The 11,657-nt window shown below is 44.7% G+C and overlaps 1 long non-coding RNA gene across 1 annotated transcript; it reads right to left on the bottom strand.

The window, feature by feature from the left end:
• Window positions 1-5,976: 5,976 nt before the first annotated feature.
• Window positions 5,977-10,852, bottom strand: LOC122464318. The gene is made up of 2 exons (XR_006288258.1): window positions 10,406-10,852; window positions 5,977-6,868 (listed from the first exon to the last, which is right to left on the bottom strand). It is a non-coding gene; the product is annotated as an uncharacterized LOC122464318 (long non-coding RNA).
• Between the last annotated feature and the right edge of the window lie 805 nt (window positions 10,853-11,657).

Below are 11,657 nucleotides of genomic sequence, written 5' to 3' on the forward strand. Positions count from 1 at the left end.
TAGATGTATTGAATCAATGAAGTTGAAAATGTTACAGCTACTGCATACTAAATGCAGATGCAGACACACACATTTTTGAACACAATGTATCATTTCAAATCTCAGCTATTACATGCATTGAAAATTATAATTGAGACTGACAATCAGTGAACCATGTAACTAAGTCTGAGAAACTAAAACCAGGGTAATTATTGGGACTGGAGGGAAAGTGACTCCCAAAGCCTGAGGCTCCCAGTTCAGCCAGGACTCACAGGGCATCCAGGTTACCAGTTAGGCTGCCAGGTAGGCTGCCGAGGAGCTAGGAGCCTGGAAGCCCTGGGAGATGCGCCATGCTCTGAGACTCCTGGTTCAGCTAGGGCTTCCAGGTTCCCCGTGCCCCTTCAGCTTGCCACATGGGAAGATGAGATCCTGGGAGCCCCAGCTCCCAAATTCTCTGTCCTATGTCTTGGCAGCGTGGGTTCCCAGGGTCTCTGGCTAGCCCAGCAGGTGGATTTCCCCAAAGCTGGGGCACCATTCCCTTTTGTGGAGAACTTGGGAATTTGTTCAATTCAGAACAGAGAGTTCCCTTTCTCCACTAGTGCACAGCCTCTGCATGTCTGGGAGCTCCCACATGGAGTGGCTCACACAAGTCTTTAATGAGTGCTCCATGTAAATGGCAGAATCTAGCCATTTGTGAACAATTATAAAAAGAAAATGGCATCTTAGTTGTAAAGAAGAACCCTGTAATTTGAAATACACAGATCTCCCTGCCTTTTTGGTGTAACTATATATAGGAACTCTGTGGCATCATCCTAGTCAGAGGTTGCTTTCTCTTAGTTTCCTTTTTTTTATTTTTGGTCAGTAATAGAGCCTTCCAGTATGTATGGCACACTACAGACTAGAAAAGGTGACAAGTCAAGTCAACAATAAGGGTTTACCTGGGTCAGTAATTCTCCAGCTGTAGTCAGTGGACCAGTGGGAATTCACTGAATATTTCCACGTGGTCCACAGAGCTTTAGCTGTCACAAATGGTGACAAGCACTGATGATCTTCAAGCAATGAAGTTTCTTACAAAGACTTCCTTAATCACTACACCAGAAAAGATGAGCACCACTCTACATCCTGCTGGCTCCTTGAAATCTTTTTTTTGGGTGCCTCTTCCGGGTAAATTCAGATGTTGTCAGATTTGCATACAACCCAAACGCTAGAGGGGAAGCAAACACAAAGGACAGAACCAATCTGCAAAGTGAGCAGCAGGTCTGAGGTATGCAAACAACAAGGAGACTTGGTACAAATAAACCTATCAACAATCCTTTAGCCAGACAAAAAAAAGCAGCACATATACAAAATGGGGGGGATGTCGCCAAGAATTTTAGCTGCTGGAAGGAAGGTGTGGGCTCCTTATTGGATTATTCATAAGGCAGGTGGCCTACAAGAAGATCTGTCTTAAGAAACTGTGCACAAGATGAAAAATCTTGAGGCATTTTAATGCTTCTCACCATTTCATACGACGATATTTTCCTCTCCTTGTCTTAACTTCCAGACAGTAGAACTCAGAAATCCACTGGGCTCAGAGGAAACCATGTTGTATGCCGTAGCTGCTTCCCTAAATCCACCTCTCTCATCTCCAACACCCTGGTCTCAGTCTGCAGATCCCTAGGGCTAACTCAATGGCATATCTCCCAAGGAAGTGTGGGTGGAGGGAGAGGAGCATATTATGGATATGCTACACCCAGCTGCTCAGTTCCATTGTCTTTAGCTCCCTGTGGCCAGCATAAGGAAAGCGGAGCATATCTGATTCTTCTGTTGTGAATTAGAAATGGTTACAGTGAAGAAATACATTTCCATGAATACTCATAAAAGGGGTTAACCTCAGCAAAAGATTCACACCACCTCATATGGGACCATTTAAGGATGACTACCAAAGCCCCCTCCAGCTGAATTCTTCTGAGTACGGGGCTGAAGTACTTTCTTACTTTCATGGAAACTTAATATCTTGGAAAACAGAAAGCGTTTTCCAGTCTAAGGCCTTGCTTTTTTTAGTATAATCTAAGGTGTGAATTTCAACTAATATAGTTGTTATAAATCCCTGTGTGGACATTCTTATTCTAATATAAGTGTGCCTTTTTCTGGTTAATATTATGTCACTTGGGAAGGAGTTTAAGCTAAACTGAAAATAACCACTCTTTCTCCAGGGTAAGAGTGTCTAAATGGGGAGTTATGCTAGTATAACTATAATACTTGGTAAAATCTTCTCATGTAGACGGTCCTAAGAATCAGGATAGCCCACATTTTCATTGGCTTTTGTTAGGTGTTTAAACATTCTGGAAGCTACAGAACAGAAATACCTTTTTAATACATCATAAAAAAGAGAAGAAATAATAGGCTAGTTTTAAGAAATCCTCTACAGGTCACCCTTAAGGCAGGCAGGAAGGGACACATCGGAATTATACAAAGTGTGTTTGGAAGGCAACGAGAAGAGGTGATGTCAGGTAAGGGTGCAACCCTGGCAAATTGCTGAGAACTGTAGCCCAGCAAAGCATTAAGCACATGCTCACATCAAGGCCATATCTACACTACGAAAGTACTCCAATTTTACAGAAGTCGATTTTTGGGAACAGATTGTATAAAGTCGAGTGCATATGTCCACACTAAGCACATTAATTTGGCGGTATGCATCTGCAGTACCGTGGTAAGCATCGACATTCCGAGTGGTGCACTGTGGGTAGCTATCCCACAGTTCCCGCAGTCCCCGCTGCCCACTGGAATTCTGGGCTGAGCTCCTAATGCCTGATGGGGCCAAAATTTGTCGCAGGTGGTTATGGGTAAATGTCGTCAGTCAACCCTCCCTCCCTCTCTGAAAGCAACATCAGACAATAATTTCGCGCCCTTTTCCCTGGATTGCCCAAGCAGACGTCATAGCACGGCAAGCATGGAGACCATTCAGCTCACTGCAGCAGTTATGACCATTGTAAACACCTCGCGCGTTATCATACAGTTTATGCAGCACCAGCACCTGAAAAACCAGGCGAGGAGGCGACGGCAGTGCAGTGATGAGGACATGAACACAGATTTCTCTAAAACCGCGGTCCTCAGCAATTTGGAGATCATGGTGTTACTGGGGCAGGCTCATGCTGTGGAACGCCGATTCTGGGCCCGGGAAACAAGCACAGACTGGTGGGACCACATAGTGTTGCAGGTTTGGGATGATTCCCAGTGGCTCCGAAACTTTCGCATGCATAAGGGCACTTTGACTTGCTTTCCCCTGCCCTGAAGCGCAAGAATACCAAGATGAGAGCAGCCCTCACAGTTCACAAGCGAGTGGCGATAGCCCTGTGGAAGCCTGCAACGCCAGACAGCTACCGGTCAGTCGGGAATCAATTTGGAGTGGGCAAATCTACTGTGGGGGTTGCTGTGATGCAAGTAGCGAACGCAATCATTGAGCTGCTGCTATCAAAGTTAGTGACTCTGGGAAATGTGCAGATGGCTTTGCTGCAATGGGATTCCCTAACTGTGGTGGGGCGATAGACGGAACCCATATCCCTATCTTGGGACCGGACCGCAAGGGGTACTTTTCAGTGGTGCTGCAAGCACTGGTAGATCACAAGGGACGTTTCACCAACATCAACGTGGGATGGCCGGGAAAGGTTCATGACGCTCACGTCTTCAAGAACTCTGGTCTGTTTAAACGGCTGCAGGAAGGGATTTACTTCCCAGACCAGAAAATAACTGTTGGGGATGTTGAAATGCCATCATTGTGTTTTCTGTCTAGTAAAAGTGGCTACTCTGCAGGCATACTAATTTTCAGTATACATACAGGCATACAAAAAGAAGTGTACGTGCATACTGAAGAGTAAAATCAAGCCCTGTATCTTTAATCCTGGAGCCATGTGTGAACAATGCTTTGCTGCCCCAGAAAGTTATCCTTGGGGACCCAGCCTACCCCTTAATGACCTGGCTCATGAAGCCGTACACAGGCCCCCTGGACAGTAGTCAGGAGCTGTTCAACTACAGGCTGAGCAAGTGCAGAATGGTGGTAGAATGTGCATTTGGACGTTTAAAGGGTCACTGGCGCAGTTTACTGACTCGCTCAGACCTCAGCGAAACCAGTATTCCCATTGTTATTGCTGCTTGCTGAGTGCTCCACAGTCTCTGTGAGAGTAAGGGGGAGACGTTTATGACGGGGTGGGAGGTTGAGGCAAATCGCCTGGCAGCTGAATACGTGCAGCCAGACACCAGGGCAGTTAGAAGAGCACAGCAGGAAGCCCTGCACATCAGAGAAGCTTTGAAAACCAGCTTCATGACTGGCCAGGGTACTGTGTGACAGTTCTGTTTGTTTCTCCTTGATAAAAACTCACTCCCTTGGTTGCCTCTAAATTCCCTGTAAGCCACCCTCCCTCCCCCCTTTGATCTCAGCTTGCTTGCAAAGGAAATAAAGTCACGATTGTTTAAAAAAACATGTATTCTTTATTAATTGATTATAAAAATAGGGAGATAACTCACAAGGTAGCCCAGGTGGGGTGTGGGAGGAGGGTAGGAGGAAAGGAAAAGGCCACTTTAAAACTTCTTGAATGACAGCCTTCTGTTGCTTGGGCTGTCCACTGGGGTGGAGTGGTTGGATGCCCAGATCCTCCCTCCCCCCGCGTTCTTGGGCATCTGGGTGAGGAGGCTATGGAACTTGGGGAAGAGGGAGGACGGTTAAACAGGGGCTACAGTGGCAGTCTGAGACACTCATTTGTCAACCAACAAGGAATTAGCCCTTGGATAGCCTCCATCTCTTCTTCAGCTCCTCAGACACCTGAAAATATTACTAGTGATATTTTCAGTCCTCTTCCTCTACTGTGGGAGAAATGGCCATTTTTATAACTATTGAAACAGGAAGGGCAACTCCTAAAGGGGCACAGAAGCCTTTTATTTCCACATAAGGGAATTACAGGGTAACTGAACCCATCTTGAGGATGATCAAACTATCACAGCTGGGACATGGAAAGGCTGCCCACTGTGCAGAATCTTATGGGGCTAGAAATGAGTTACTCCCATCATGGATCTTACAGAGATCCTATACCCTGTATCTCTCTGGAAAGAGGCTTTTATGTCACTTTGACATACCTGCAGGGGGGTGAGGAAAAATACAGAGGGACTGGAATGTAGGAGGTTCCAACTAGTGCACCACAGACCAGATGCTTGTGGGGGATGAATGGATGGAGATTGAGGGAAGCCTTTGATTGGCTGTGGTAGGTGGAGTATTCAGCCTAATTGGCTCCCGTCGTTTTCAGTTGACCATTCAAGTTCAGAGCTGGGGGAGTCCACTGGACCCCTCACGGTTTCACTGGCTTGAAGACCTGACCTCCCCACGCTACACACACATACGAGATTTGCCCGTTACGGAGGCATGTCCTCATTGATTCCGCTGTCTTTCCGTGACAAATCTGAAATCCCCAAATTAGACTATATACTTTTTATTGTGTGCATTTGCACATTAGCAATTGCCTCCCGAATTAATTTTCCTGTTCTGAAGAGTACTGTGACATTTATGAATAAATCATCAAGAAACACTTAAGAGTTTTACAGCTGCATTTTAAGTCACATTTCTGAATTTATGACTACTAGCGGTTGGAGAACTACTTAAAAACAAAAGCTGAATGTTTTAGATTCAGAAATAAATAGGAGTTTGAGTCTGCCCTTCATAAATTGCCTTTTACCATTTTCTTTTAGAGCAGCAATGTTCTATGTATTACAATGCTATAATTTGCTACAAAGCAATATAATGTGATTAAATGGCTATAAACCTTTCTGGGGCAGCAAAGCATTGTTCACACGTGGCTCCAGGATTAAAGATACAGGGCTTGATTTTACTCTTCAGTATGCACGTACACTTCTTTTTGTATGCCATGAAAATTAGTATGCCTGCAGAGTAGCCACTTTTACTAGACAGAAAACACAATGATGTGCACCCACCTACTCTAACACTCAGACGATTCACTTCTAAAAATGTTTATAATTACAGAATTGTGTGTCATGGTCTTGGGGTTGCAAAAGTGTACACCGGGGGGGGGGGGGGTATGTGGCTAGGTCTCACATAGCTTCATAGGAGAGAGTAAGCTCCCCATTCAGCTCCATCTGGACTGTGGCTCTTAAGGCAGGAGAAAGAGAGAGGAAAGGCTGTGAACCCAATCTGAGTAAAGTTATGGGGGCATGTCACTAGGATTGGGCATGGAGAGGTGTGGGCATGGTTTTGCTCTCCCGTGCACTGGCTCATGGTGCTAGCTGGATGTGAGGGGGAAATATGGTGCATGTTGTAATCGGTTGTAGCAAGTTATGTCCCTCCTCAGTGCAAAAGGAGAGCATTGGAACAACTGTGCCTCAGAGGGGAGTTTCTGGAAACACCATTTCTACTGGTGGCACTCCTGGGGTGGGTATAGCTCATCCTCCACTCTTTACTCAGGGCTGTGGTAAAGGTGCAATCCAAGCTACTATTCACATGTAGGTTGGCAGAGTGCACTAGCTGAGAATGCAAGCAGCAGTTCCAAACAACCCTGTTATTGTCAAGGGCTATTAAAGATGGTCAGGAGCACACAGAGGAAACAGCAGTATGTTTGAGCTGGCCATTAGTTTGCTACAGAGAAGATCTCAGTTTGGGTCCTTCATTTGATCACTCATTCCTGGAGAACTAGGAAGGCAGTATGTCTGTCCCTGGGTGGAAGGAGCAATTCACAGTGCTCTCCAAGGTCCCCCTCCGACTGTCAGAAGGAGTAGAACTGACAGCAATATGTAGCTTTCCTTTGCTGGAAGGAGGACTGTGATGCTAGAACTGTAGAGGAGAGGGAAGTGAATAGGGAGAATAAATGAAGACTCCTCAGACTTGAAGGGGGATGGGGATCTTGAATTCCTAGGGGAAAAGTGGAAAAATGAGAAGGATTCAGGTAACAAAGCTAAAAAAGAATTACAAGAGCATCTACCTGAAGTCAGCAACCTGAGGCAATAAAAATCTGTCTTCAGAACCCACTCAGTGTGGTGCACGGTCCCATTCTGGTGGTGGCTGGGCCACATACAGAAATTGAGCAGCTGTAGCCTCGGCTGACCTGGCTGGGCCTTCTGCCTCATACAGTAAAGACACAGACTTTTATAACCAGAGGTCCCAGGTAGAAGTGGGTAAACTTCACTGTTTTTTTTTGTTTGTATTTAAACACACACACACACACACACACACACACACACACACACACTTAATTACTTTTGGGCCGAGAAAATGAAGATTCAATGACACTGAAGTGTTTAGCAATTTTGTCAGTTTCACTGAATTTTAAATTGCAAATAAAAAAAATTTGCAAAAAACAATTTTCTGTTTCAAAATTTCCTTTGAAATTATTTAAGAAACAATAAAAAGTTTTTAAATGGTCAAAATCAAAACAAAAATATGTTCAACCTGAAACAATTTTTCTGGAATCACCAGAGAACTCGAAAACCCATTATTTACTCAGCTCTAGTCCCAGCTTCCATCCCTGTTGCCCATAAACCACCTAGCAGTGCAGTGTTACAGAACAGCAGCCCCTGAATACGTGCCAGTCAGATCTGAAGTGACTTTGTAGTCCACACCCCCACTACTTCTTTTCCTCTCAGCCGCTAGAGATGTGCAAGCAAAAGACTGTTTTAAGGCTGGTTTTTTTTTTGAAATTTACAAATCTCCATTTAAGAGATTGTATGAACTGTGTAGGTATTGGAGTATTCATTTACCTTCCCCTCACTGTTCACATCCATAGTTTTAATAGTAATGCTTAGGTGTGTTAACTGCAATACTTTATCTACAATAGTAAGTAGTAACCTTAACATAGGTTTATCAAGGATTTTGTCATGATGCTCTCCTTGGTTTTTGATAATCTAATGAATATCTTAGAACCCCCACAATGTCTTCAGCACCCTCTCATGCCATCTCCCTTCCTTGGGTTCTCTGTAGGTTCTGATGACTTGGCTAAGCATCCAAACTGAGTTCTGAACCTATGACTTTCCCCCTTCTCTAAATATATATTGAATTTTTCTGTTCTGAGACATGCCCCAGGCTTTCATATGTTTGCTATGGTGAGTGATTTATGCACGCTATATTAACACTGCTGTAGATTTCTATTGTCTTCCTCCGCAAGGGCCAAAGCCAATCAATGACAGTCTTAAATTCAGTGGGCTTTTGATTAAGCTCATAGTGCTAGAGACAGAGCAAGAACTGTTTAATGGGGAAACTGATACGTTGAGTTTAGGATTCACAAAGAAGCAGAAGAAAGTTGTGGACAACTCTACTACAAGTTATTGTGTGGTACATGTAAACTGTGCAGTCAATAGCATGTGCTCAGAACAGATATTCACTGCAGCCTATAACTGTCTGAGAGCATACAGGTCAGATTTCTTTGGCTATGCATTTTCAGCATGAAAGGATCCTGGACAGGGACCAGGTTGTAAGGTCTGCATAACTGCTGCTCCTGCTTATTTTAATCACACGTTATATGGGATCATTATCCTGTGATTAAAAACTTTATGGAATATAGATTATTTAATCCCAAAATATCTGTAACATCCTTCTTTTGCTCCTCCTCTATTTGTTGTAGATTGCCTACCCCAAGGTAAGTCTTCTTCCTTGTATGCAGTGTTGTTGTAGCCATATTGGTCTGAGGCTATCAGAGAGACAAGGAGGGTGAGGGCAATACCTTTTATTGGACCAGCTTCTGTTGGTGAGAGAAAGAGAAAGACTTTCAAGCTTATATTGAGCTCTTCTTCAGGTCTGGGAAACTAACTCAAAGTGTCACTGCTAAGGTGGAACTGATTGTTTAGCATAAGTAATTAACACATTTCAAGTGACCATTCATGGTGCAGTAGTAACTGTCTGGTTTCACCCACATACTTGTTATTGGGCCATTTAGTGCACTGGATGAGGTACACCACATGTTGTGATAGATGTGTAGGACCCCTAGATCTTGAAAGTGTGTTGAGGTGGGGGCACTGATCATTATAGCAGTGGGGATACGTCTGCAAGATGTGCATCTGGTGCTCTGCCAGGGTCCGGTGACACTTTTTTCTTCCTTGACGCTTCTGAAGCAATTGATATTTAGCTTGGTTTTCCCAAGGCTCCTGCAGAGACTCATACATGTGTAACTTTGTGTGCTCTGATTAGGTCCATTGACTTCAGTGGGACTATTCACAATGTCACATTTAAACATATGCAGATATCTTCACAATATCAGGGCCTTTAATGCACCTTGTCTATGACTGATCAATCTTTTAGTTTTGATGGATTTTCTCTGGCTTTTGTCTGTCTCTATTTTTTTTCCATTTTCTTTTGATTTTTCCTGTATTATCTCTCATCCCCCACCCAACCCTTTCCTCATCTCTCTCTCACACACACACACAGAGTACATTGTAAGTGCTACTGAAAACAGTTATTACATACACTGAAATAAAACATGTTTGGATCTCTTAAGTTTGTAATTAGTGGCAAGAGCATTATGGCCCACGATATTCTGTTTATATTCTTTTGACTCTCCATGCAATTGTCTAATATACCTCCATCTTGCACTCTAGTCAATTAAAGGAGGAGTAGTGTCAAGCTTTGAAGGGAGCCCTATCCAGTCCCCTAGAAGGATAGATTTGACAAGGGCCCTTTACAAGCAAGGGGTAGATTAGAAAATGGAAATAATAACACAAGCCAGTGTAACAGTATAATAAATAAGAGCCCCTGACAGTGTGGTAACAAGTGGCAAAAGATGTGTCTTGACAAAAAGGTCATTTCTCTATTCTCTTTTCCCTAGTGAATTTTTAAATTCTTCACCTGGAAACCAGGGAGAAAGCTATCAAATTGTCGTAGTGCATGTCAAGGTCAAAGTGACCGAGTTCTGGATACAGCTGTAAATTAGCTCTTGTATTGCCATATACAACATTTATTTATTACTGGATCAGATTATTTTTATCCAAATGTATTCATTAATCAAGCAGATGGCACTTAGCACTGCATCTCATTTAAGGAAGTTGATATTGCCAAGCTACTTGTTTCAGAGTCTTTTTTTAACCCCATTTCATTCAGCATTTAGAAACACTGAGTCTTTGATGTTTTAGATCAGTAGTTTTCAATCTTTTTTTCATAAAAATTTTCAAAAAGAGAGATGTGGACCTCTTTGGAAATCTGGACAGTCTGCAGACCCCCAGGGGTCCACAGGCTCAAAACCATTGTTTAGATACCCAAGAAGAATTCTATAGGGCCAGATCCTTATACTGTGACTCTTACTGAGAAGTACTTTATCACTCCACCTCACAGCCTACCCCCATTTCCTCTGAATGGCCACCCTCCCAAGAAGCCCAGAAAAAAGAGATTTAGAAACTTTGCAGAGTGACCTGAAGCTGAATAAAGTCAGTCTATTGAAAACAAACAGTCACAGGATCCACTCACCTAGCACCTGCTGCTAGCTGTCCTTGGGATTAGCTCTGCCAGCTTGAGCTCTCCTGCTTGTGTTGTCATCTCTCATCTTGTCTTTCTCTGCTGATCTGCTCACTCCTGGGTGTGCAGCATCCTCTAATGACCTGACTGGAGGGCTAAGCCACAAAGTCCTCCCCTTCTAAGGGATTCACACTCTTTCCAGACCTGCCATCTGGCTGGCACCTCCAATTCTCTGCACCACTCCCTTGTAGTTGGTAGGGAACCCAGACCCACCCTCTATACTAGGCTGTAGCCCAGGGATCCTATAACAAGCAGCCACAGTCCCACCTCTTGCTGGTGTTTCCCTGGGCTTCTTCCTACACATCTGGCTTCACCCCCTCTCTGGGTTTACCAACCTCCAACTCCCTCCCCTCAGGGAGTGGCTACAGCTCTTTGACAACAACACCACAGCAGCCCTCCCCTCTCTGTAGCCAGCTACCTGGCTTTATACAGGCCCTGCCTATTCCTGCACAGGTGAGCCTGTCCTTAATTAGTTGCCTCCAGCCTCAATCTCCCCTGCTTGCAGCCCAATTAGCTGATTGGACCTACCTGGCCTAATTCAGCTTTTACAGGGCTAGTGTGGGGAGTCCATCCCATCACAGGGACCATGAGGTGAATAGGGAGTGAATTTCAAAACTTAGGGACTTTGTACTGTCACCAGCTCCCTCTCCCTTCATTGTAGGGCCTGCAGCTCAAACACCTCCACTGATTGCAGCTGTGCCCACCTGGCACAGGGCATGAGGCAGGCTCTGAAGCCACCAAGCCAGTAAGAGGTGTGTGGGTCGAAGTCAACACCTTTAGGTTCAACATAGAAGCTAATGAGTGCTCACTGCAGCACACTCTGCTCACCTAGAGCTCAACTGGCCTTACAGTCCAGCCAATCGGGGCTGTTCCAGGAGCCGGACATGAACCAGTTTGTAACACTGGGAGACACAATCTGGTGCTTTCTCTTCATTCCAGGCAAGAATCAAGCTGTGCCAGCCTCACTTCTCCTTCTGTGCTGGCTCCTGACTGCACTGGCATACTGAGAGGGAAATGGAGCCAAGGCTCCATTTTCTGCCCTTGCCCACCACCACCTGCAGAGGATGGGGAATAGTAGCCTGGTGACAGCTGCTCCACCGCCCAACCTAGCCTCTGGCAATTCAGGGAGCCTGTGTAAGAGGAAAGGTGACTTTTTATAACCCCTTGATCCCATGGAGGTGTACAGAGGTCTCATAGTTGAGTC

Source organism: Chelonia mydas, chromosome 2 (assembly GCF_015237465.2).
Source record: "Chelonia mydas isolate rCheMyd1 chromosome 2, rCheMyd1.pri.v2, whole genome shotgun sequence".
In the NCBI taxonomy this organism is placed as follows: domain Eukaryota; kingdom Metazoa; phylum Chordata; order Testudines; family Cheloniidae; genus Chelonia; species Chelonia mydas.